This window comes from Aotus nancymaae, unplaced genomic scaffold, assembly GCF_030222135.1.
Source record: "Aotus nancymaae isolate 86718 unplaced genomic scaffold, 86718_ANA_hifiasm-v0.15.2.pri h1tg000016l, whole genome shotgun sequence".
NCBI lineage: Eukaryota > Metazoa > Chordata > Mammalia > Primates > Aotidae > Aotus > Aotus nancymaae.
This window is the reverse complement of record NW_026988428.1, coordinates 21,758,442-21,781,965: the sequence shown is the minus strand read 5'-3', so window position 1 is coordinate 21,781,965 and position 23,524 is coordinate 21,758,442. Positions and strand designations below refer to the sequence as shown.

Sequence of the window (23,524 nt, the reverse complement as noted above, 5' to 3'; positions counted from 1 at the left end):
ACATGGAAACATATATAAAATAATTTTCTTATTGCTCTCCAACAAGGTTATTTCTTTCCTATGGTATTCATTCAAAATACATTGCACAAAGATTTTGCCTCTATTTTATATCATTATGACAAACAATGCAAATCCCAGCCCTTCATACTTCACAGTGTCAAGCTTAATTGGACTATGCACATCTCTACAGTAGATCCTTGTGCTTGCATTGTTAATATCCCAACTTTCAAGTGCTTGTGAGCAACAGTGAGGATTTCTGAATTTAACGGCAGTCGTGTTGATTAACGAAAGGCATACATTTTGAGAAGTGTGTCATGAGGTTATTTGATCATTGCACAAACATCATAAACACAAGCCTAGATGGTACAGCCTACCACACACCTAAGCTATATGGTTTGACTTGTTGCTCCTAGGCTACAAACCTATACAACATGTTACCATACTGAACACTGTAGGCAATTGTTAAGTATTTGTGTATCTAAACATAGAGAAGGTACAATGAAAATACAGTATCATAATCTATGAGACCCCATTCTATAGACAGTCCACCCTTGACTGAAATGTTGTTACACAGTGCATGACTGTGTTTGTATCGAGATCCTGAATCTTGCAGGCTGCAAGACAGTTCTTCAGGAGCAAGTTGGTGCTGTAGAATATGTGTAGGTGTTTTTGCCTTGTACTTGGAGAGAATCAAGCCTCTGCCTAGTACACGTGTCTCAATAGCTTTGTTATCTTTTACACATCTCTGTGTGGAGTAAGTCTTCCTTCAAATAATAAATGTTTTTTACTTGGGAAAATTGTGGAAGAGAATAAAGAGGTCAAAGTGAAGGCACTGGAAAAACTGAGAATTCCCAACGGTATAAAGTTGTGTATCTCATAGTTTTGAACTAAAGTATACATAATTTTTATTCTTAAATTTATATCTGTGTAAACTCCCAAGTCAGAGACTAATCAGATACTTTGCTTCTTGTCCCTATTTGTGTCACAGAAACTACTTTCCTCAAGTTTGGTGGTTTTTTGTTTCTGTGTTTGTTTTTGTCATCTCAGAAATGTGAGACTTCTGATTACAGCTTTAAGAGGAATGTCAATACTGTAAGTTTAGTTCAGACTTTTCTATTGTAAATTAAGTGAAATTCTGAAAATTTTCTATTTTAGGACATGGCTGTTTAAAGAAGGAAACACTAAACTTTAAAATCAGCAAAAATTGAAGTGATTATAGCTTTTAAATTTTGATCTATTCAGTAGAAATTCTATTTTTCTACTTCAATCTGAGAATTATTTTTAACTGATAAAAAGTCACATTATCAGTTATAGAACACTACCTAACTTAGAAATCTTTTTTTAACTTGATTTTCTTATGGGGTTCTCATGATAGCCCTATGAGGTAGTTGCTGAAGATAATATTCATATCTTACCAGTGAGAAAATTGAAGCTTAGAGACATTAGACAATGTACATAAACTATCTTCCTGTATGTGTCACATAGATGGGGGTCTTCAATACTTGCAATTGCTCTTAACGCTGCTGACATTTGAAGTCAGCTGATCTGAGAGTAGGACTGAAGTTCAGATCCCCTGGTTCTCAATGCAGAGCACTTTACAGTAGAGCATTCAGCCTAGCCCACACCCTCACCTTCAAGATGGGAGAGTGAGGATTCCTCAGCTCTAACCTGTTAAGGTGCTGCCCCTGCCCAAAGCTGAAACATCAAGATGAGGTCCTCACAGTAGGTAAGACTAGAAATGGAGTCTTAGTGGACTGTTGGAGATGGCGGGATTCTTGGAGACTCGGGAAAATGTTCGTAAATGTAAACCCTTATGGATACTCCCAGTCAAATAGCTCCAGGGCACCCCCTTTTCTTGCCTTCTCAGAACCACAAATTTATTTTCTTGCTTCACTTGTGGTTTCTGGCAGATTCCTCTTCTTGCCGGGCCCAAAATGAAACAGAATGTGGTTTCATAGACCTGTTCTACGTCCCTCATTCCCTGAAGCCAGTAGGTAGTTCTTTTGAGACTTTTTTCTGTGTTTGTACTGCTAGTAGCCATGGCAAATCTGCAAGGGCAGAAAGTGTGCAGTCCTGGTTCCTTTGATGTGGTTCGCATTCACCTAAATTGGGGTAGTGGGGAACATTAAAAAAGTATGTCAAGCATGGGGTCAAGCTGGAAACCCATATGGTAAAGGGCTGAAATCACATCTATCTATTCCAGCAGTCTCCCAAACATCAAAGAGCTAGAGGGGTGGCTAGGAGGTGGGATCAGATCAATGATGGTTGCAAAGTACTCTCCTTCATCATTTTTCTCTCCCTTTCACTCTCTGTTCTAAGCTCCATCCCTAGTCCTCTTCCTGGCCATTGCTAGTCCTGCTTTGTCTCTATGAAATGAAATCTGTACTGTGAAAAGCAACATTTGGGTCTATAGAAGAGATTCCTCGAGAACATCTAAGTCTCCAAAAGCAAAGACAAATGAAATGTTGGAAAGTAGCAGCAACTACTTGAGGGAAATGATAAGCGAGGGAACAGGGGACTCGTGGTGATAAAATAATCACCATCACTATATGTCACACTGCCCGTATGTGCATTATCTGACCTAGGCCAGCAAAATTTACCCTGTCTCTCTCCCTCCACCCACACACACTCCGTTTTCTAGAAGGTGCCATTTTTAAAATGTGGCTCATGGGTTTGTCTTTTCTCTATCTGCTTTTCTACTGTCCTAGAAATGTAATTTGGGAAATGCAGACAGATTTAAATATTTGAGATCATTTAGGGAAGAGCAACTCACCCAACCTCAGGTAACTACTAGATTCCAAGGAGAAACCACGAAGCAGCAGAGGTAGGTCATTCCCTCAGGCAATATTTATCAACGTGATATTTTGCATAACCCCATCAGAATCACCTACGGTACTTATTAAAAACTAAGATTTCAAGGACTAATTCAAACTGAGCTATAACTGAGTATCTAGGAGTGGGAACCTGGAAATTGCATTTTAAACAGGTCCTCCCCATCCATACACACACACACACACAGAGGTTATTTTTATGCATCTTACATTTGAAAACTACACTTCAGAGGCTTAAAACACTATGTCATAATTTTAACTGAGGCCTAGGTCAGCCAAGTTCTGAGTTAGAATTTGTTTTTTGCACAATAGAATATAACACATCTTTTGCTTTATGTAATGGAATTTCCTCAAATAAGAAGTTCTATTTCTTTCATCAGTCCAGTATCCTCTTCCCTGAAAAACACCATGCCCACATGTCTAAATTATTATCTTTTTTCTTGAGCCTCCTCCACTGAAAGAGGAAATAAAAGCAGGAGATGTTTCCTTTGTACATTCTGAAGTTGTTTCTAATACCCTTGACTACCACCCTTATCTGTCCTTCCACTGGTGCTGAAAGCACAACAAAGAAAAACACTCCAAATTCAATTGATTTGAACTAAAAGCCACTAGTCTGGGAGCCGGGCCAATAAATAAAATGGCAAAAACTTATTTGAACCAATTAGATAGGGATATGCAAATTAATTGGCCATGATATCAGGGTCAAGCAATAATATGCAAATAAACTGGCATCTTATTGAGCTAATGGGACAGGAATATGCATAATAAGTTGGCTGTGATGTCAGAAGCTTCATCATAATTTCAGGCATGAATGTTACAATATAATATTAATTCTGGAACACTTCAAAATGCTTAATTATAATATTGATAAAATAATCTGAATTCCTAAAATGTGAACAGATTGGTCTAAAAAACAAATGACAAGTCTTAAAATTGGATCATCCTAGAAAATGAGTAATTAGAAAGGATGATAGCCAAGCCCAGTACAAGTTGGGACCAAGGCACAGTTACTTGTTTTCACAGTATGGATAGAAATGCTGTGCCTGAAGGACTAACAGTTTTAGAGAAATGAGCAGATGTGAAATCAAGAGAAATAAGTGATAGACTGAAATGTATTTGTTCAGAACAGTTAGCCCAAAAACTCCTAAGTAAATTCTTTAGCCAGCAGGTACGTATCCAATCAGTCAACAAACATCATGTGAAAACTCCTCTGTGCCAGGCACCATGCCAATCCTTGGGAATATGAGTAAAAACAGCAGACACTTGCATAGCAGAATATGAGCCAGACACTGTTCTAAATGCTTTACATATGGCTAACTGATTTAATCCCCATTACAACCCTGTGAGGTAGATACTATTTTTAATGTGATTTTATTGATGATGGAACTGAAGGACAGAGAGGTACATAACTTGCCCAAGGTCACAGAATTACTATTTGACAGAGCTAGGATGTCAACCCAAGCAGACTGTCTTCAGACTCCAATGAATAAAACATGATGTCTAGGTCCTTATCATTTCTCACCAGGTTCAACCTGGAGAACAGGTGGATAACTACATGTTGCAGTTTGAAAGATGTGCAAAAGTGACCTGATTCCAAATATCCTCTATACTCACTAAAATTCTATCATGGAAGTCACTAATATAAATCAGCTGGTTGACTGTTTAATTAGTTCTTTGGCTACTTAGACAGCAAAGGTGAGATCAACAAGTCTGCCCGGGCACAGTGCCTCATGCCTGTAATCCCAGCACTTTGGGAGGCTGAGCAGGCGGATCATCTGAGATCAGGAGTTTGAGATCAGCCTGACCAACATGGAGAAACCCCATCTCCACTAAAAATACAAAATTAGCCTGGTGTGGTGGCACATGCCTGTAATCCCAGCTACTCAGGAGACTAAGGCAGGAGAATCACTTGTAACCGGAAGGCAGAGGTTGTGGTGAGCCAAGATCATGCCACTGCTGTACTCTAGCCTGGTCAACAAGAGCGAAACTCCACCTCAAAAAAAAAAAAAAAAGCAAGTCCATAACACCAGACATTGAATAGTCATAGAGGACTTTTATGCTGGAAAGGACTGTATCCGTTTCTCCTTAATGTACAGATTGGTATGTTACTTTAGTGACTAATTCTTCACACACAAAAGAAGATGAGACACAAAACAGTGACATTTCAGCTGTATCTGTGGTGCAGAAGAGAGGTTGCTGAACATGGTGGAAGAGAGTCCGAGTTTAAGCGATTTGAGTGCCTTTTAGGTGGTAGAGAGAGATTAAAGAAAAACTTTACCTACAACTAAATATATCAAAAGCTGATTCTGCTAAGGAATACGTGATATGATTGGGAGAGGGGCAGTGTGATGTAGGAGTACAAAAGCTTACTACCCCTGTAAACTGTTATAAGTCTCTTTGGGTCAAAATTACATACATAAATATTAAAATTAAAGAAATTCAAATTGCATTAGACAACCTACCAGGAAAATACAGCTCAGCTAGATAATGTTAACAAGGGAAATCTACAGATGACAAAGTGGAAATAGAGAGTTCCAAAGATACCTGTTCTAAGGCACTTTCATTAATCACCTTAAAATTCGTAATTTTGAAGGTAAGATAAATGTTTCCAGCCATTGAAATGCAAAGCTCAGTGAGTAAAGAAAAAAATCCAGCTAGGCTGAGAAGGCCAAAAAATGTGGTAGATGAGCTTCCTTTAGGTCAAGCTAAGAAATAATACACTGAAAGGAGAAATTGACCCAAATTAGAGCATAGAGTAATAGGATCAATTATAAATGAAGAACAATGTCACATAGAGCCATCCACTGAAGACATTCATCAGTCAATGTGTCTTTTTTGCTACCCAGAAAAAGACTCGATGTTGTCACAGATTTTATACATAACAGGGAGGGAAAATGCCCTACCTTTGTCCAAGTCCAGAGCTCATTCATGTGTACAATACACATAGTTTTGGTTGTCCACCTTAGGAAAGACAGTGGTGTTAGATGACTATCTGCTGGAGGAAGGCAGCTACAAAAGGGGCTGTGTGAGGACAGGCTAAGGACAGTGGGACTTTGTGGTCTGGAAAAGCAAGGCCGAATATGATAAAAGTGTGAAAATCATGAAAGGTAGAGCTAGAGTAATGCCTGCCTCTTTATCACATCCCACAATACTAGAATCAGGAAGTAACCTTGATGTTTGAAAGAGAACAGATAAAAGGACAGCTATTCAGAATGATCTCAAAGGCACCTTTCTACTCAAAAATTCTTTGTCAAATTTTCTTTATTACTTTACAATTGGTTTGTAAATACGTGTTGCTCCAGGAAATGGAACAGACTGAAATATAAGGCTAAGATAAGTGTATGTCTGTTTTGTGTTATAGGCTTACAAGGAGACATTTCTAAACCTTTGTGTTGTCTTGTAGGAATCCCTCATGCCATTCCATGGGTAACCATAAATAGCCCACAGCTGCATATCTCACTAATCCAACCCAGAATGCTTACATTTGCATCCCTGAGTCGACCACTTCTATTTCCTTCTCTTCATTCAGTATACAGAAAAAAAAGAAAAGGGGGTCAGAATTTCTAAGAGGTGATTGTGCCGGGAGGAATAGAGCCCCATATATTCCTATTTTAAAAAAATTATATTTAGTGGGTTCTTTCAGGAGGTATTTGGGATTTTCTAATAAAATAATTAAAAACATATAGCAAAAGTCTGTGTTTTTTCCCCTTTCTTTTATTAAGCTATAGATTCCTATTAGCAAAACCTATAATAAGTGAAAAAAGCATGCAGAGTTTTCAGTCTCAAACACTACAATAATGCTCAGAAGTGGAAACATCAAAAACAGTCCTTTAAAAAAAAAACTGGGGAGAGAGATCCAAGATGGCTGATGATTAGCAGCTCGGGCACGTACCTCCCAGTGAAAGCGCAAAGAACGAGAGGACGCCACACTTTCAGACGAATATTAGTTGCTCACGGACCACGAGATTCCCAGTGGAGGAGCTCCACGGGTCGCCAGGGCGACTCTTGTGGCCGGCGTGGCGGTTTTGCTGGTGCCTTAGCACGCCAGTTCTTGGTGCAGAGTCCGGATATTCCCGGGCAGAAAAGCACCATCAATCTTAACACCGCTCTTTTGGCCGGCTCAGTGGATTGCTCAGATTTCGGCGCAGGGAATCAACAAGTTGGACGTCAGAGACCCAGTTAGAAAGTCGGTAATTATAAAGACGATAGACGGACAAATATATAATGAAGGGAAGAAACCAGCGTAAAAAGGTAGAGAATACTCAAAATCAGAATGCCTCTCCCTCTACAGGGGATTGCAATTCCTCATCAGTAACGGAACAAGGCTTAATAGATTACACCGGTATTCCAATAACAGAAGCAGGTTTCCAAACGTGGGTGATAAGAAACTTCTGTGAATTAAAAGAACTTATTCTAACCCAATGCAAAGAAACTAAGAACCTTGAAAAAAGGTTTAACGAAATGTTAAGGAGAATGGACAATTTAGAGAAGAATATAAGTGAATTGATGGAGCTGAAAAACACAACACGAGAACTTCGCGAAGCATGCACAAGTTTAAACAGTCGAATTGATCAAACGGAAGGAAGGATATCAGAAGTCGAGGACCAGCTCAGTGAAATGAAACGAGAAGACAAAAATGCAGAAAAAAGGATGAAAAGGAATGAGCAAAGTCTCCAGGAAATATGGGACTATGTGAAAAGACCTAATTTACGTTTGATAGGTGTACCTGAATGTGATGAAGAGAATGAATCCAAGTTGGAAAATACTCTTCAGGATATCATTCAGGAAAATTTTCCCAACCTGGCAAGGCAGGGTAATATTCAACTCCAGGTAATACAGAGAACACCACAAAGATATTCTTCAAGAAGACCAACCCCAAGGCACATAATTGCCAGATTTATTAGGGTTGAAATGAAGGAGAAAATACTAAGGGCAGCTAGAGAGAAAGTTCAGGTTACCCATAAAGGGAAACCTATCAGACTTACAGCAGATCTCTCAGCAGAAACCCTACAAGCCAGAAAAGAGTGGGGACCAATATTTAACATCCTTAAAGAAAAGAACTTTCAACCCAGAATTTCCTATCCAGCCAAACTAAGCTTTATGTGCGAAGGAAAAATTAAATCTTTTGCGAACAAACAAGTACTTAGAGAGTTCACCACCACCAGGCCTGCTTTACAAGAGCTTCTGAAAGAAGCACTATACATATAAAGGAACAACCAATATCAGCCTTTCCAAAAATATATCAAAAAGCAAAGAACTTTAACACAATAAAAAATTCACATCAACTAATGGGCAAAACAGCCAGCTAGCATCAAATGCTGGTATTAAACTTACATATATTTTAATTGGATAAAAAGCCAAAACCCATCGGTATGCTGCATCCGGGCCCATCTTACATGAAACAATACACAAAGACTCAGAGAGAAGGAGGAAGATTTACCAATTGAACAGAGAGTAAAAATAAACTAATAAACAAAAAGCAGCAGATGCAATTCTCACCTCTGATAAAGTAGACTTTAAACCAACAAAGATCAAAAGAGGCGAGGAATGACATTACATAATGGCAAAAGGATCAATGCAACAAGAAGAGCTAACGATTCTATAGATCAACGAGATAGAAAATTAACAAGGATATTCAGAACTTGAACTCAGACCCGGAACAAGTAAACTTAATAAATATTTATAGTACTCTCCACTTCAAATACACAAAACATACATTACCACCTCACACCTATTCCAAAGGTGACTATATAATTGGAAGTAAATCACTCCTCAGTAATCGCATAGCATTTCATAGGTTTAAATTAAATATTGGTTGGCTGTTTGTTTGTTATCTTCTTCCCTTACTCCTTCCTGATTACATCATTAAGTATAATTATCAGTATAAAAGAGGTTTTCAATACCCATTACTAAATGCATTCTAGCCTGGGCAAGAAAGCAATACTCCCATTCTCTCTCCCTCTTTCTTTTCCTTCTCCCTCCTCCCCATTCTCTCTCTCTCTTTCTCTTCCTTTTTTCTCCTTCCTATTCTCTCTCTCTCTTTCTCAAAAAAAAAAAAAGGAATGCACACGTTTCCTTCTGCCTCGGGCTCCAAGAGGGCTTGGCACAGCAGTGCTCACTGATGATCAGGCCTCTCCTTCCAATGCTCTTCACACGCAGACCACGCCTAGATTCTTCCTTTTGGGATGGAAGCCCTGTGCGGGCAGATCCATCCTCTCCCCTGCTTCTCCTGTCGTCTATCTCTGCTCCCTCATAAGGAGGCTGTGTAGCTCACTGAAGGAGCCTTGGTTTTCCTTGCAGCCTCACCTTCAGACAGACAAAAAAAAAAAAAAAAAAAAAAAAAACTGTACTGGCCAGGTGCAGTGGCTCACACCTGTAATCCCAGCACTTTGGCAGGCAAAGGTGGGGGGATTGCTTGAGTTTGAGATCAACCTGAGCTACATAGTGGGACTCCCATCTCTACAAAAAAATTAATTTAAAAAAAATAGCCAGGAATGGTAGCACACATCTGTGGTCCCAGCTGTTTAGGAGGCTGAGGTGAGATCTCTGGAGCCCAGGAGGTCAAGGCTACAGTGAGCTGTCATTGTGCCACTGCACTCCAGCCTGAGTGACAGAGTGAGATCCTGTCTCAAAAAAAGAAAAAAAGTACTTTATTATAATCACCTCTGCTTCCAAAAGTATATACTGTTTCTACTTGGTTCCTTAATCCCTTATTCTTAATCTCAGTTATAAAGGTGTCATTCTTGTTACCTTTACCACATAGTCCTGCCACCTGCTGCACTATGACCTATTTTGAGAGCAGGGATTGTGTCTTCTTATGCTTGTGTTCTCAGAGCCCCTAGCATATATGTTGAAGAAACAGACCTTCATATACCCCGCCTAAATAATCAGTTAGGAATTTTAAAATTCCACTAATCGAACTGATTATTTCGTCTTCATCTTCCAAATGGTCTGACTTAACTTCATTAATTAATGCAATTATTTTGGCGTCATATAATAGTAATCCTATTATAATAGAAATAGGGTTCATAAATAAAAACCAGATAATGGAATTCTTAAAATCAATTGGTTATTTTAGCCATCATTTTCAGAAAATTTTACTTCCTTCCTTCATTTCCCCCCTCCCTACCCTCTTTAGTGGTTAAAAAGAGAAAAAGAAACAGACTATCTCCAAGAGATAAAAGAAGAGAGTCTCACAGAAATGCACACATTACAGTAGTTATACCTCAATGACAGTCATAAAGGCATTTTCAAGGGAAGAAGTAAAGACAGAGAATGATCCTCTGGTCACCTTTTGCCCAGCATGAACAGATCAGGCAATGATTCAGCATCTTACTTGTCCACTGTTTTAAAGACTAACTCCTTATCAAAGGAAGTCAAAAGACCACACCAGCTGACTGCCTTTTGAATTACTAATGGCCTAAGTTTTGTGGCACATCATTTTCAGTGATGACTGGAAAACTAGGAGGCTTCCTGTCATTTTTTCTTTCAAAAATAAATGATATTATTTAACTTTAAAAAAAGAAATAAACATATTTATTTTATATCCTCAGAACCACTGAAACTGCTTTTATCTGAAACTAAAGCAACATGATTAAGAAATTAATAGATTTCAAACTACTGATTTCAGTCAACAATATGACAGTGTAATTAACTAATAAATTGCCCCATTAACAAAAAAAAAGAAGCGAACGCACATTTTGTGATAGTGTACTTGCAGAATTACTACATATACATGTGAAACTGCAAGATTACCCAGTAAGCTACTGGTGCAGCTGTCATTTGTTGAGAATATTATGAACTTTCATATCCTTATTAAGGAAACAAATGCTTTCACAAGTAGCATGTGTTTAAATATTTCCTTAGAATTTTAGTTTTAAAATATAGGAAAGCTCAAGAAATAAAGTAAACCCATACCCCACCACTTCTTTTCATATATAAGTGAAAAAGTAACTCAAATTAGCCCCTCTAATCCCTTTCCTTTCCTAAGAGAGAGTTAATTGACTCAAGGAAATAATTTGAAATTTCACATCCTTCCAGATTTTCTTTCTGCTTATTTCAATTCTATACATATATACAAATATATATGCATTTTACAAAAATGAGATTTTAAACACATTATTCTTTAATTATATTTCACCTAGCAATATATAATAGAGATCCTTTGGGCCAACATATAGATGTGCCATATCTAGTGGCTGCACAGCATCCCGTTGTTTGAATGTATCAGAGTATATTTAGTAATAGTCTTATAAATATAACTATAAGAAAAACTATATAACTTCACCAAAAGACTTCAAATGAGACCTAAATAAATAGAAATATAACATGCTCTTGGATAGGGAGCAATATAGTAAAGATATTATTCCTCCCAAATAAATGCCATAAATGAATTTGAAAGATAAGTAACACACTAAAAGAAAGCTTTGCCTCACATAAACAGATCAATTATTAATATCCCTATAATACAAAGAGTTTCTACATATCAATGAGAAAGAAAAGCAATAGAAAAAAGTCTCCATTTTATTAATGTTCCTAAAGTTTACTTGCTGCTGCTTCTACTACTGGCTGCTCTTGCTGAGAGGTAAAATGTTGCATTTATACAATGTAATTATGCATCTAAATAAGAAAGGATTTTAAAGTAAGATGTAATTACCCTAAGTTCAAAACCTAAAAACGTGTTGCTTAAAAAGACAACCTAGACTGATTGCAAAGAGTACCAGGAAAAAAAAAAAGCAAGCAAGTCATTAGCTTGTAGATTTTCAAATTTTCATCAATTATATTTGCAGGAGTTTGAATCCATTAAAACACTCAATCCAGCAGCATTGTTATGATAACTACCTGAAAACAACTTGAACAGTCACTAAAAGTCAAAGTAAAAATATATACCGCTATGAAAGTCATTTTTAAGGGAATATCCCAATTTCTAGACTTTACAAAAACAAACATTTGAAAGCTGCTTTTACTATAAGTTGCCAATTCAATTTGTGTATCTAGAAAAGACTCCTGAATTTTACAGTACTGTCTTTAATGTAGTGAAAATACTGTGAATGAAACTAGCCTAAAGAGCAATAGTATATCACAGTAAATCTCCAGTTTACTCTAATTAGGAATCTACTTTAATCTTACCTGAAAGACATGTTCGTGTTTTATGTTTATAAGGATTTCACTGAAATTTTTATGAAACAGCTTAATAGAAGAGATTTTAAAAGAGGCAGTGAATGTTTATGAATTATGCAAGTCTGAACTTTCATTTTAATAACTTCATTAAAATATAAAAACCTTAAAAGCTTCCCAACAGGAATTTAACTTTATAGAAATGCTTTATATGTGCCCTGACCTTGCCAAGAGGCAGGCCTAAGGCATGATTTAACAGTTACTACAGGGCAAAGCCTAATAATAAATACCTATTTGAAAATGCCAGCATTTGTCCTTGCCTCCCTGGCCCCCAGTGGGGTTGCAACTCAGCCATAAACAGGCCCTCTCCTGAGAGACAGCAGGGCACAACAGAAAGAGAACAGCCACTGGCCTTGGAAAACCTGGATCGGAAGCCTTTAACCTTTCCGATCCTTAGTCTGCTCATCTATAAAACTGGGGTATTAGAGACAGCCACGTTGTTGAGTAAACAAATGAGATAACGTTTAGTGGAAGCTCCAAGTAGGAAGCACTGTATAAATGTTGGTTATTTCTAAGCAAAAGACAGTTCTTGGTTAACTCTTAATTTTTCTCACCATATCCTGGCTCCAGGAGAATGTGTGTTCCTATATGACTGATATAAATAATACTGTGTGTGTGTGTGTGTGTGTGTGTGTGTGTATGTTCAAAGAATGCCTCTTCATTATTTAGATGGCAGTCATCTGCTTTGACTATCTTACGTTCACATCCTGAAGCTAACAGCAAATCTTCCTCCCATCTCCGGTTACTATGTGGCCAGAAGACCCAGGATATTTTATAAGAAATCAGAGCAGTAGTATATTTCTACCACCTTCAGCTTGTTAAGCTATTTATTTGAGTTAAGACACTGAGTTCTCTTCCAAGTACTTCTTCTATGATACCAGATCCAAGACAAACACAGCTTTAATTGGGCCAACAAATGGGAACAAAGAGGAAGAACAGAGCCTCTGTCATCCTAATTATCAAGTTAATGCCTGGTTGCTGGACAACTATCTCTAAAATGAACCACCACAAAATGGAACCTGATGTTGCAATGTTAATTTGACTAGAAGTGGGAAGACCTGGTCCCAGAGCAGCTTCTGATTGTCTTTCCAAATAATTTAGCCCCAGCTAATAAATACCTAACTGGATACAATATGAGTCAGTATTTGTTGTTCATTGCTGCATAATTGAGTGGTCAAGATTTCAGCTTTCACCTGTCTCTACAAAGTCTCAATCTCCACAAGTAGTCAACACCAAAAACAAGAAAATTACCCATGTAAATTTCTACATCCTTGCATCCAAAGACCCTTTGACCCTCTTCAGCTTGCTTTCCTCTAGCTGAAATTTCATTGTTTATATTAAACAGATCCTAGTCTGTGCACATTTGGCATTTCAAAAACAAATAGAAAAGCCAGGTTGGATTATTCATCTGCCTTCTCCTTAAATCAGATGAATTGCTCCACATGCCGATAGGAAGAGTAGCTCAGTTAACGCATATACTAAGAATCTAGGTAAAAAATGTGAAAAATTGTTGTTTATTAGTCCTACAGCAGAGATGATAGCTTTATACCATTTTTTTAACCATTTAGCATTGTTATTTAACTAATGCTAAATTTACCCATATCAGTCATGTTGAACTGTGCCTCTGTCAAACAGCTAGCAAGACTGACCTGAGGTTGAACCAATTGCTTAGGAAACATCCTCTATGAAGCCATGAACCTGAAAGCTATCTATATTTCAGTCTCTAGAGATGAAAGTGTCAGAGCTGGCTGGGCATGGTGGCTCATCCCTGTAAGCTCAACACTTTAGGAGGCTGAGGCAGGAGGATTGCTTGAAACCAGGAGTCTGAGACCAGCCTGGGCAACATGGTGAAATCCTGTCTCTACAAAAAATATTAGCCAAGCGTGGTGGCATATGCTGCAGTCCTGATTACTCAGGAGGGTTAGGTAGGAGGATTCCTTGATTCCAAGAGGCTCTACGCTGGACTCCAGACTGGTGACTAAGCATGACTCTGTCTCAAAAAAATTTTTTTTAAAGTGTCAGATGAATTTAAGAGGTATATTTCAGCCTGATCCATATTGAGATTAAAGGGCTGCTTTCTTTTCTAAATAAAGGTATGTTTAGTATTTCTACAACAGGATTCAATACAATAGAATTGAAAGTATATGTAAGTTTAGCCCAAAACTAAAGAGAAAGATACTATTCTCAAGCTGAATTACATAGAGTACGTTGATATGCCTGTATCTTTATCTTTTTTTTTTGAGACAGGGTCAGATACATCTTTTAAAAGTAACTTGCCCTCACACTTTTGTAGCACATACAGATTTTGATTCTTGTAACTGTCACTTCAAATTTTGTTTTTTGAAGCTAAATTAGTCCAACCATCTTTAATGCTGCAAGAGGAACTAGTTATTCAAGCTATGGGAACTTAGTATTTGCTTCCAAGCAAGATAGCAAGAATGGAATCTTTTTTATCTTGGATAGGTCAGCGAGCAAAAAGACATTTCTTTTTATTTCTGTGTGCTATTGGAATGGGTGGTTCTCATCATTGCCCCTCTAACTTCCCATTTAATTTTCAAAATGATTTAATCTGAAATGTAAAACAACTGTGAAATCTTATTACCGAGATTATTTATTTCAAAGATGAGTCTCCAGCAACAGAGTTCCTATACTCTATGCTGAGAGGTCTGGAATATTGCATTCACTTCTGCAAACACACTTAAGAGGAGACACACTAACTTTCTGAAGCAAATCCAGCAGGAAATCAGGGTCATGCAGAGGGAAGATACAGTCTCAGTCAAGGAACAGTTCAAGGAATTGGAGATGTTTAAGCTCCAAAATACAGAACTCAAAGAGGATATAACTGTCTGAAAAATGTGGGGAAAGAATTAAACCTACTCTTATTAACTATAAGGATCTGAACTGGGATTCATGAGTATAAGCAATGGAAATCCACACTTGGTTCTTCTTATTTTTGTTCTCAAGCAAAAGCTAGAGGAAAATTAATCAGAAATACTGAGTTAGGGATGGTACCCTATCTACCTGCCATAGGTTAGAGAATTAACCTATTAAATCACTCCAAGCTCCTAAAGTTTCATTTTAAAATTCTAAAAGATCATGCCCAGCCTAAAGATAACATCAGTCCTTGAAGAACACATCTATTAAAGACAAATGTATCCTCACCAAAAGTGATTATTTTATTTTTTCCTTAAGATAATAAGAATGAAAGACTACTGCTGCTAATAATAATTATAGTTTTAATCTAGTGAGTGCTTTCTCTACTGTGCACTTACTAATTTGGTCTTGTTTAATCCTACTCATACTTTTATAAGGTAGGTATGATTATCCCCTTCTATGAATGAGAAAACTAAGGTTTGGAAAAGTGATTTGCTCAAGGTCACAGGGTAAAGAAATGGCGAATGCCCAGCTCGTCACTCCAGCTGCGTCTGTTACCTAAGCCTGCCCACTTACTCCCATCATCCCCCACCTAGACTGTGCACACTGTAATTTCAATTGGCCATAATCCCTGAATCATAGAAACCTCAACTCTAGAAGATAATGAATGCTCTTGAGCAGCAAAATGATCATCAGTTGACTCACAATGAATACTCTCTATAGATTATTTTGACAAAGTAACACTATCCAACTGTGCCTGCAAATGCCAACACATGCAAATCCCTGCGACTTCATAAACAGCAAATGCCCTAATGAGCTAAAGAAACAATTGCTCTTTATTCATTTTTTTTCAGTGTGTTTCTTATTTCTGCTGGAAAATAATGTCCAGAAGGAATTTGTGTTCTATTCAGTGACTATCAAAAAGAGGAAGGTTAGTGTTTACAAGCTTACATAATACAAAAAAGAGTGGCCGTGAAACAGTGAGCTGTGGCTTCCTGGTGGGAAGACAATCATATGCAGCCCGTGAATTCCTGGGCAATTTTAATTTACTTTTAATCATTTCAGAAGTCGTGCCTCAGAGGTTTGAGATGAAAAGGTTCATAGCATCTTGTCTTTTTCTTTCTTTTTGGCCCCTCCTATTCTAGCTTGGTATAATGTAGTCCAAAAAAAGAGGTGAAGGGGAAGAACCGATTTGAGTATTTGTTCCTCCAGGAAACTTCCTCACATATCCGAAACCCATCTTTGTTCGTCTTTACCTTTATACTTTCCACATTTTTTCACTTGATCACCGACTGTTGTGTTCCTTTGATTGTGTCCTATAAATGCCTTTTCTCATTTATGAGATGGAATTGTTTAATCATCAGGGTGGCCAACACCCTCATTATTTGTTTTTCTGTGTTTCCACGGTCCACTGGAGTTATCTCGTCCCATGATTTATCACGCGCTGTAGGTATCCGTGGCTCCTGCTCTGTGTACTCCTTTTGCAGAGACCCAACTTAATTTACTTTTGCATAGACATCATCTAGCATCATCTAGTACATAGTAGGCCTCCAAGGAGGAAATTAAATTAAATGAAAACTAATGGTTCATGTAATCCTCAGTGTTCGACATAGAGTATGAACCGAATTGAGCTGAAGTGAATTAAACTCAATCAGAACAAACCAAAATGAATGGATGTGACTATATTAAGGCATTATTATGTTGGATAAAATTATCAAGATAATATTTATAATTTGTAGAAAAATTGATTAACACAGCCTAGCTATGTTGTGTAATTCCAGCGATGGACACTCCAGATTGCCCATTACGTTACTACCATAGAAAGGTCAGCAGCCTTCAGGCCCAATATTGCAGTTTGTTCTTTAAGCTGAGGCTCTAAGGGCAGACACAGTCTAACTCAGTAAATATTTAAAGAATGGCTGAGAAATGTAGACCAACCTCTGGAAGGCTGACATTATTTCTGAACAAGCAAATGATGTCTAAAGTGAAATGATGCTACTGATTATACAGGAGAGTTCCCAACAAGTAGATCTAAAATTTCATTTCCAGGGCTAAGTCCCCTTCTTGGTTCATGGTTTGCTGTGATCCCAGAGGGAGAGAAAACCAAACCCACAGCAGCCCTCCTCCCTCTCCTTTCTTCTTATCTCTAGCTTCTGAAAACTGGTCCATCAGCACACACCGTGCACCCCTTCAGGGTTCAGCCCTGTGTTAGGCACCTGAAATTTTGACAATAAGATGAGCATTATCTCTCCACTTTTGGGTCCTCACATCTCAAAAAAGAGACTAACAATAAGTACCAAAAATATTAAAATAAATGATCACAAATTCTATCAGGATATGAAAGAGAGAAATGAAAAGGTATTTCCCTCATCCAAAAATGTAGACTCTGATTTAGGAGTATAGGCAATTCTTTTCTCAAAATTATATCCCTTTTCATCAAAAAAGTAATTAGTTGTAAACCAGATAAATAAGCATTTTGTAAAAATGAAAATGACTGGGAGAGAGAGGAATAGCCCCCTATAATCTGTGCTTAACTAGCATAGGTTTGTCTAATGAGACCGGACATCTTTTAATGTTGATGATGTTCACCTATCAGTAAAACTTTGGGAGCACATTCCTCTTTATACATTGATTTGTAGGTTTGCAAGTGTATATTTACTGCTATAGTAATATAAAATAGACATTATAAACTTAAAAGTCAAATGTAAAAGATAAAGCAAAAATAAACATTTTTACAATTATTTTATTTGGTTTGTGAATGATCAAAATGTTACTCTCCCTTTAAAATATAATTTCTATGTTAATAAATATGCCTCATTTTTCTTCAAGATATCAGTTTAACTTTGTAATGTAACAATTCACAAGTATAATATTAGATTCCATTTATTTCAACCCTTAGTTTTATAGACGGTCACATAAAAAAAAGCCTCACAAATGCACAATATTCATAATATTTAACGTGAATTTAGTTTGGAATTTATAGAAAATATGTCAGTATATCACATTGAAGGTTTCGATGTTTTTTTAAATTTTAGCCAACTTCTCTAACCTGAAATAGATTATCATTCTTACCTGTAGACATGACTGATACAGAGCACAGTTGAAGAAGAAAGAGGTACCCACTCTGCTATATTCTCATTTCTCATTCGTGTTTCCATTATCAAGTTTTCTTCAAGCCACAGTTGTTGTTCATGACTCATTTTAGGCAACATGTTCATTTTGTGAGGATTAGTTTGGTTACAATTAAATAACATAATCTACAAACCAATTTAACTGGGCTCAAATAAAGTGCAATACACAGAAAAATGCTAACATTAAATAAAGTGCAGGCCCCGCTGGCACCCTACCGCATGGTGGCGCTTCCATGCCACCCTCAGGAAACCTTGGGTACTGCATGTGAATCATGCCTGAACAGGGGTTCCACTGTGGTACTGTACATCAGACCTTAGTAAATTTTCAAAGCCTTATTTTTAGAAGAAGAAATTAAAGTAGAAACTCTGATATTTTCTCCTGGGTGCCAGAAGTAAATATTAGAGTTTCCGTTTTATTCTTTCCACACTGGAGATCAGAGAAATTAAAGGTTTCGAGTTCATAAACCAAAAGTCAGCCAGCAAATACATTTTCCTTTTTTTCTCTTACCAAAAAGAAAAATGTTATATCATATAGATTAAGTTTTGTCTTTATAAATCAATTACTCATTAACCAGAAGGACAGATCATTGTTATTTGACATCATTGTTATTTATTAATGTGATACCTAATTCTTATTTTAAAATAGTACACATTCTAACAAATGGTAAGTTCTTCGTAATTTTCAGAAATAATGCTAGGTTTTATTAAAAGAAAAACAAGTGTGACGAGGCACTGAACCAGATTAGTTTCAGGACACTCAGTGTCATCAAAAGAATAGGAATGCCTAGATGTTTCACCTATAAAGGAAAAGACTGGCTGGGTAGCAGGATGACCGCTCACAAGAATTTGAAGAAATGTCCTATGGACAAAAGTATGGAATCAGACATTCAGCAAATATGTATTAAATGCCCACTTGCTGAGTACCACAGTTAGGAGCTGGAGAGCTGGCAGTACTGAGATGGACTTTGTGATATTTGCCTGTAAGAAACTTGGAATCAGCTCTGAGAGATCCACTTTAAAATACTGTGTGATTTAAATTAGGAGTAAACTTTTTTTGTAAAGGAGCAGATAGTAAATACTGTAGGCTTTGAGGCCACATGATCTCTTGCAACTAAATATTCAGCTCTGCTACTGCAACACAAAAGTAGCCACAGACTGTAAGGAGTAGGCATAGCTGTGTTCTAATCAAACTTTTTATTTATGGATACTGATATGCAAATTTCATATAATTTTATATGTCATGAAATAGTAAACTTTTTAATTTTTTTCCACTCTAAAAATGTAAAAACTTTTTTAGCTCATGACCTACAGAGATATGCAGGGGCTAGATCTGGTCCACAGGTAGTCATCTGCCAAGAGCTAATTAACAGGATTTCACAAGAGCTCAGAAGAAGAGTACTTAACCTCAACTGGAGATTTCATGGATGCTTCCTGGAGACACCAAGAACTAGGGTGAGGGATTGTGCAGGGCAAGAGGGCAAGGCCAAAGGATAGTGAGAGCAAAGGTGTGGTTGTACAAAACAGACTGGGGAGTGCAGAGGAACTGCTAAGAAATGAAGTTAGAGAGGCAGTGACCAGTCAGGAAAATTAAACTCTGTTCCAGAGGTGCTAAGTAGCCACCGCAGGGAGTTTGTATTGGAAAAGGTACTGTAACATCAATTCCAGCTCAGGCTGTGGAATCAGCTTCATATAGTTAGGATCCCAGTTCTGCCACTCACCAAGCATATGAACTCAAATCATTTTCTTAGCCTCTTCAAATAGCAGTTCTGTCATCCGAAAACCAAAGATAATCCCTACCTTACCGTTTGTTATTCTCTATTCTTGTACCTGTCCACTTCACTTATTGCCCAAAGTGTCACAACTGGTAATATGAATTCCATTGCTAACTTGTTACTTGACTGATGCCCCCTCTAGATTGTGGGGCCATGTCATCATCCATATACACCAAGTGCCTCACAGGGGGCCTGACTCAAAAGTACCTGATGAATAAATGGAAAAAAAATCAACTAACAATGATAAAGCCAATGATCTCCCACTTGTAGTTCCGTCACTATCCATGCTTGCTTCTTGCTTTACAAGGATAAATATGTTGTATCATTGATTTAAAACTTGGAATAAAGTCATAAAGAAAAATGATTAATCATTGTCTATGCAACTACCTTATCCATAATGTTTATTTTCTTGAGCAAGTTCTCATTACATTTCATTTTGGCACATGGCTTTTCCCTCTTCCACTGAGATGCTTCCTCCAAGAAATTTTCTTAATCTAAATGTTACAGGAAAGGGGTCCTAATCCAGACCCCAAAAGAAGGTTCTTGGATCTTGTGCAAGGAGGAATTCAGGGTGAGTCTTCAGTGCACAGTGAAAGAAAGCTTATTAAGAAAGTAAAGGAACAAAAGAATGGCTACTCCAAAAGAAAGGCTACTCCATGGTTGCCCATTTTTATGGTTAGTTCTTGACGATATGCTAAACAAGGAATAGATTATTCATCCCTCCCCTTTTTAGACCAGATAGGGTAACTTCCTAATGTTGCCATGGCATTTGTAAACTGTCATGGCGCTGGCGGGAGCATAGTAGTGAGAAAGACCAGAGGTCACTCTCGTTGCCATTTTGGTTTTGGTGGGCTTTGGCCGGCTCCTTTACTGCATAAACTCCTTTACCTGTTTTATCAGCAAGGTCTTTATGACCTGTATTTTATGCCAACCTCCTGTCTCATCCTGTGACTTAGAATGTCTTAATCATCTGGGAATGCAGCCCAGTAGGTTTCAACCCATTTTACCCAGCTCCTATTTAAGATGGAATTGCTCTGGTTCACACACCTCTAACATAAGTGGACAATTTTCTTTTCTTTTTTTTTTTTTGAAATGGAGTTTCACTCTTGTTACCCAGGCTGGAGTGCAATGGCGCGATCTCGGCTCACCGCAACCCTTGCCTCCTGGGTTGAGGCAATTCTCCTGCCTCAGCCTCCTGAGTAGCTGGGATTACAGGCACGCACCACCATGCCCAGCTAATTTTTTGTATTTTTAGTAGAGACAGGGTTTCACCATGTTGACTAGGATGGTCTCGATCTCTTGACCTCTTGATCCACCCGCCTTGGCTTCCCAAAGTGCTGGGATTACAGGCGTGAGCCACCGCGCCTGGCCTAAGTGGACAATTTTCTAGTTTATATTGCAGTGAGCTGGAAATGAAGCGAAATCTTTCCAATGCATAATTGAGGCTAACTTTTTAACTTAAAGCTCACAGATAGGATAAATGGCCTATTTCATTAATGATCTCTAAATGTCTGCATGACTCCTTATCTAAATTGCCAAAATACCTTTATATTTCAATGCCAGATATCACACTATAAATTGTAAATATATGATTTATCTATTCATTCGATTTCCAGAACTCTTATTCTAAGGCAAGCAAGAAAGCAACAAAATCCATGTTGCATTTTAGCTCATATTGCTCCATATTGTTCAACTTCATTCATTTGTTTAACAAATATCTATTGAATGCTTACTGTGTGCCATGTAGTGTTAAATCTTCCCTTTTAGAGATATTTATGGAACACTTTTTAAGGTGCTTATTTTCTAAATAGCTTAAATCTTAACCACCAATTTATTTTTTAATTTTATATGTGTTGGTAACTGTGGCTTAGATAAAAGCCCTAGCAATTGTAGTGGCAGGGCAAAATATAAAAATTTTCAGGGCTATTTAAATTATAAACAGATTTTAAGAAGCACTGTGTTGTTTTCCGTCATCCTTCTACTTTCCAAGAGAATATATCTGCATCCTGAAATCTAATCGAATTTACATATGACAGAGTTACTTCTGGAAATTCAGACTTTGTCTATATTGTCTTTGTTGTATAAACAACTTAGCTTCCCTTTCTCTCTTTTAGTTCTAGAATTCTTTAGGACTAATTATAGATTGAGGATATCTAGGGTGCTAAACTTACGTACAATTTACTCAACGTATCCAATCTGCTACTTAGGAAAACCCTGGCATTTTTTAAGGAATGCTTATACTTAAATTCTAACTTTTTTTTAATCACTCCAATCTTGAATAAAATTAAGCAGGGGATTATCTGTATGAGAAAATAGATAATTTAATTATTTTTCTAGAAATGAGTTATTTCCAAAAAAACTCTTTTCAAACGTGACAAGATCTCCTGGGATTTTTATAAGTTTTAATTTTCAATTACTAATTTGTTAAGCCAAAAAAATGGGGAGATAAATATTCATTTAATACTGCGGACCAATTTTCTATAAATAGACGTATTTTGTGTGTATATACGTATTCTATTATATATGCTGTAATTATTATCCCAAATTCTAAGGATAATTTAGCATTCTAATAAAATATACATAACATACACAGTATTTAAAGCCTTAATATTCAATTAGGCACATGGTAAATACACAAAAATAGCTGTTGAATTAGTCCACTAAGAGTAAATTCCATTTAGTATTGTTTCACCTTCCTCTTTCTTCCCTGATAGCTTTATTCACTCATTAATTCAAAAAATATTTATACAACACCTGCTATACGCTAGGCATGTCTACAGGTAAAGGATACAGCAGTGAATATAACAGTCAAAAATTCCCTCTCACGAAGATGGCATTCTAGAGGGGGAGAAAAACACTAAACAAAGTAAATTACCAAAACACAAAGTATGTTAGGTAATAAGAGCTTAGAAGAAAAATAATGCAGGGAATATTGATGAAAAGTGGTCAGATTCTGGAGATATTTTAAAGGAAGGGCCAACAAGATTTGCTTTTCACCATGAAAGAGAGTAAGGAGCCGAGGATGAGTGCACTGGTTTTGCCCTGAGCAACTAGAAGAGTGGAGTTGCTAAACCCTGGGATGCAGAAATCTGTACTAGTCCAGGACTAGGGAGAATCCAGTTCAGAAAGAGTGGACAGCATGGGCTTAGTTGGGGACATATGAAGCCTGTGATACCAATGAAGACAACAAATGAGACATCTCCACAAATGGAGATGTTTAATATGCAGTTAGTCACCAAAATTATAACTTCTTATTTCTTAAGTTTTTCAAACTGCCATGGAATAGTCCCTTTCTCATTATCTCACCCATGACAAATTTCTCCTATTTGTCACTGCCAATACATTTGAAAGGTGTTAGCTATCTTGCTCACTTATTTCTCATATTATCTAATTCTTAAAGCTCTTAACTATATAAAATGCCGGCCATAAATCAAGGAGTTTTACCTCATCCTTATTTTTAATTCACATTCCATATTATCAAATTCAAATTCCCTTCCATTAGAAATCCTTGCCTCACTAACTAGAAGAAGCTCAAGGCTTGATTCCTTTATGAAATCGTTGCAATCCAACCCCAGTTTACAGATGTGCCTTTTTCCAGGATAAATTTGGAAACCTTCAGAAATATCACAAATATGACCAACTTTGAAGGATCTTCTATCGTGATGGTATAATCTGTGACACATAAACACAAACTCTTAAAATTTCAAAGGGAATAGTCCACTGGAAGCAACCTTTTTTA

General features: G+C 37.2%; 1 protein-coding gene across 2 annotated transcripts in view; it reads left to right on the top strand.

Moving 5' to 3' along the window:
* SYT1 (synaptotagmin 1) overlaps positions 1-23,524 on the top strand; it is a 268,273-nt gene that overhangs the window by 167,091 nt on the left and 77,658 nt on the right. The window lies entirely within an intron of this gene.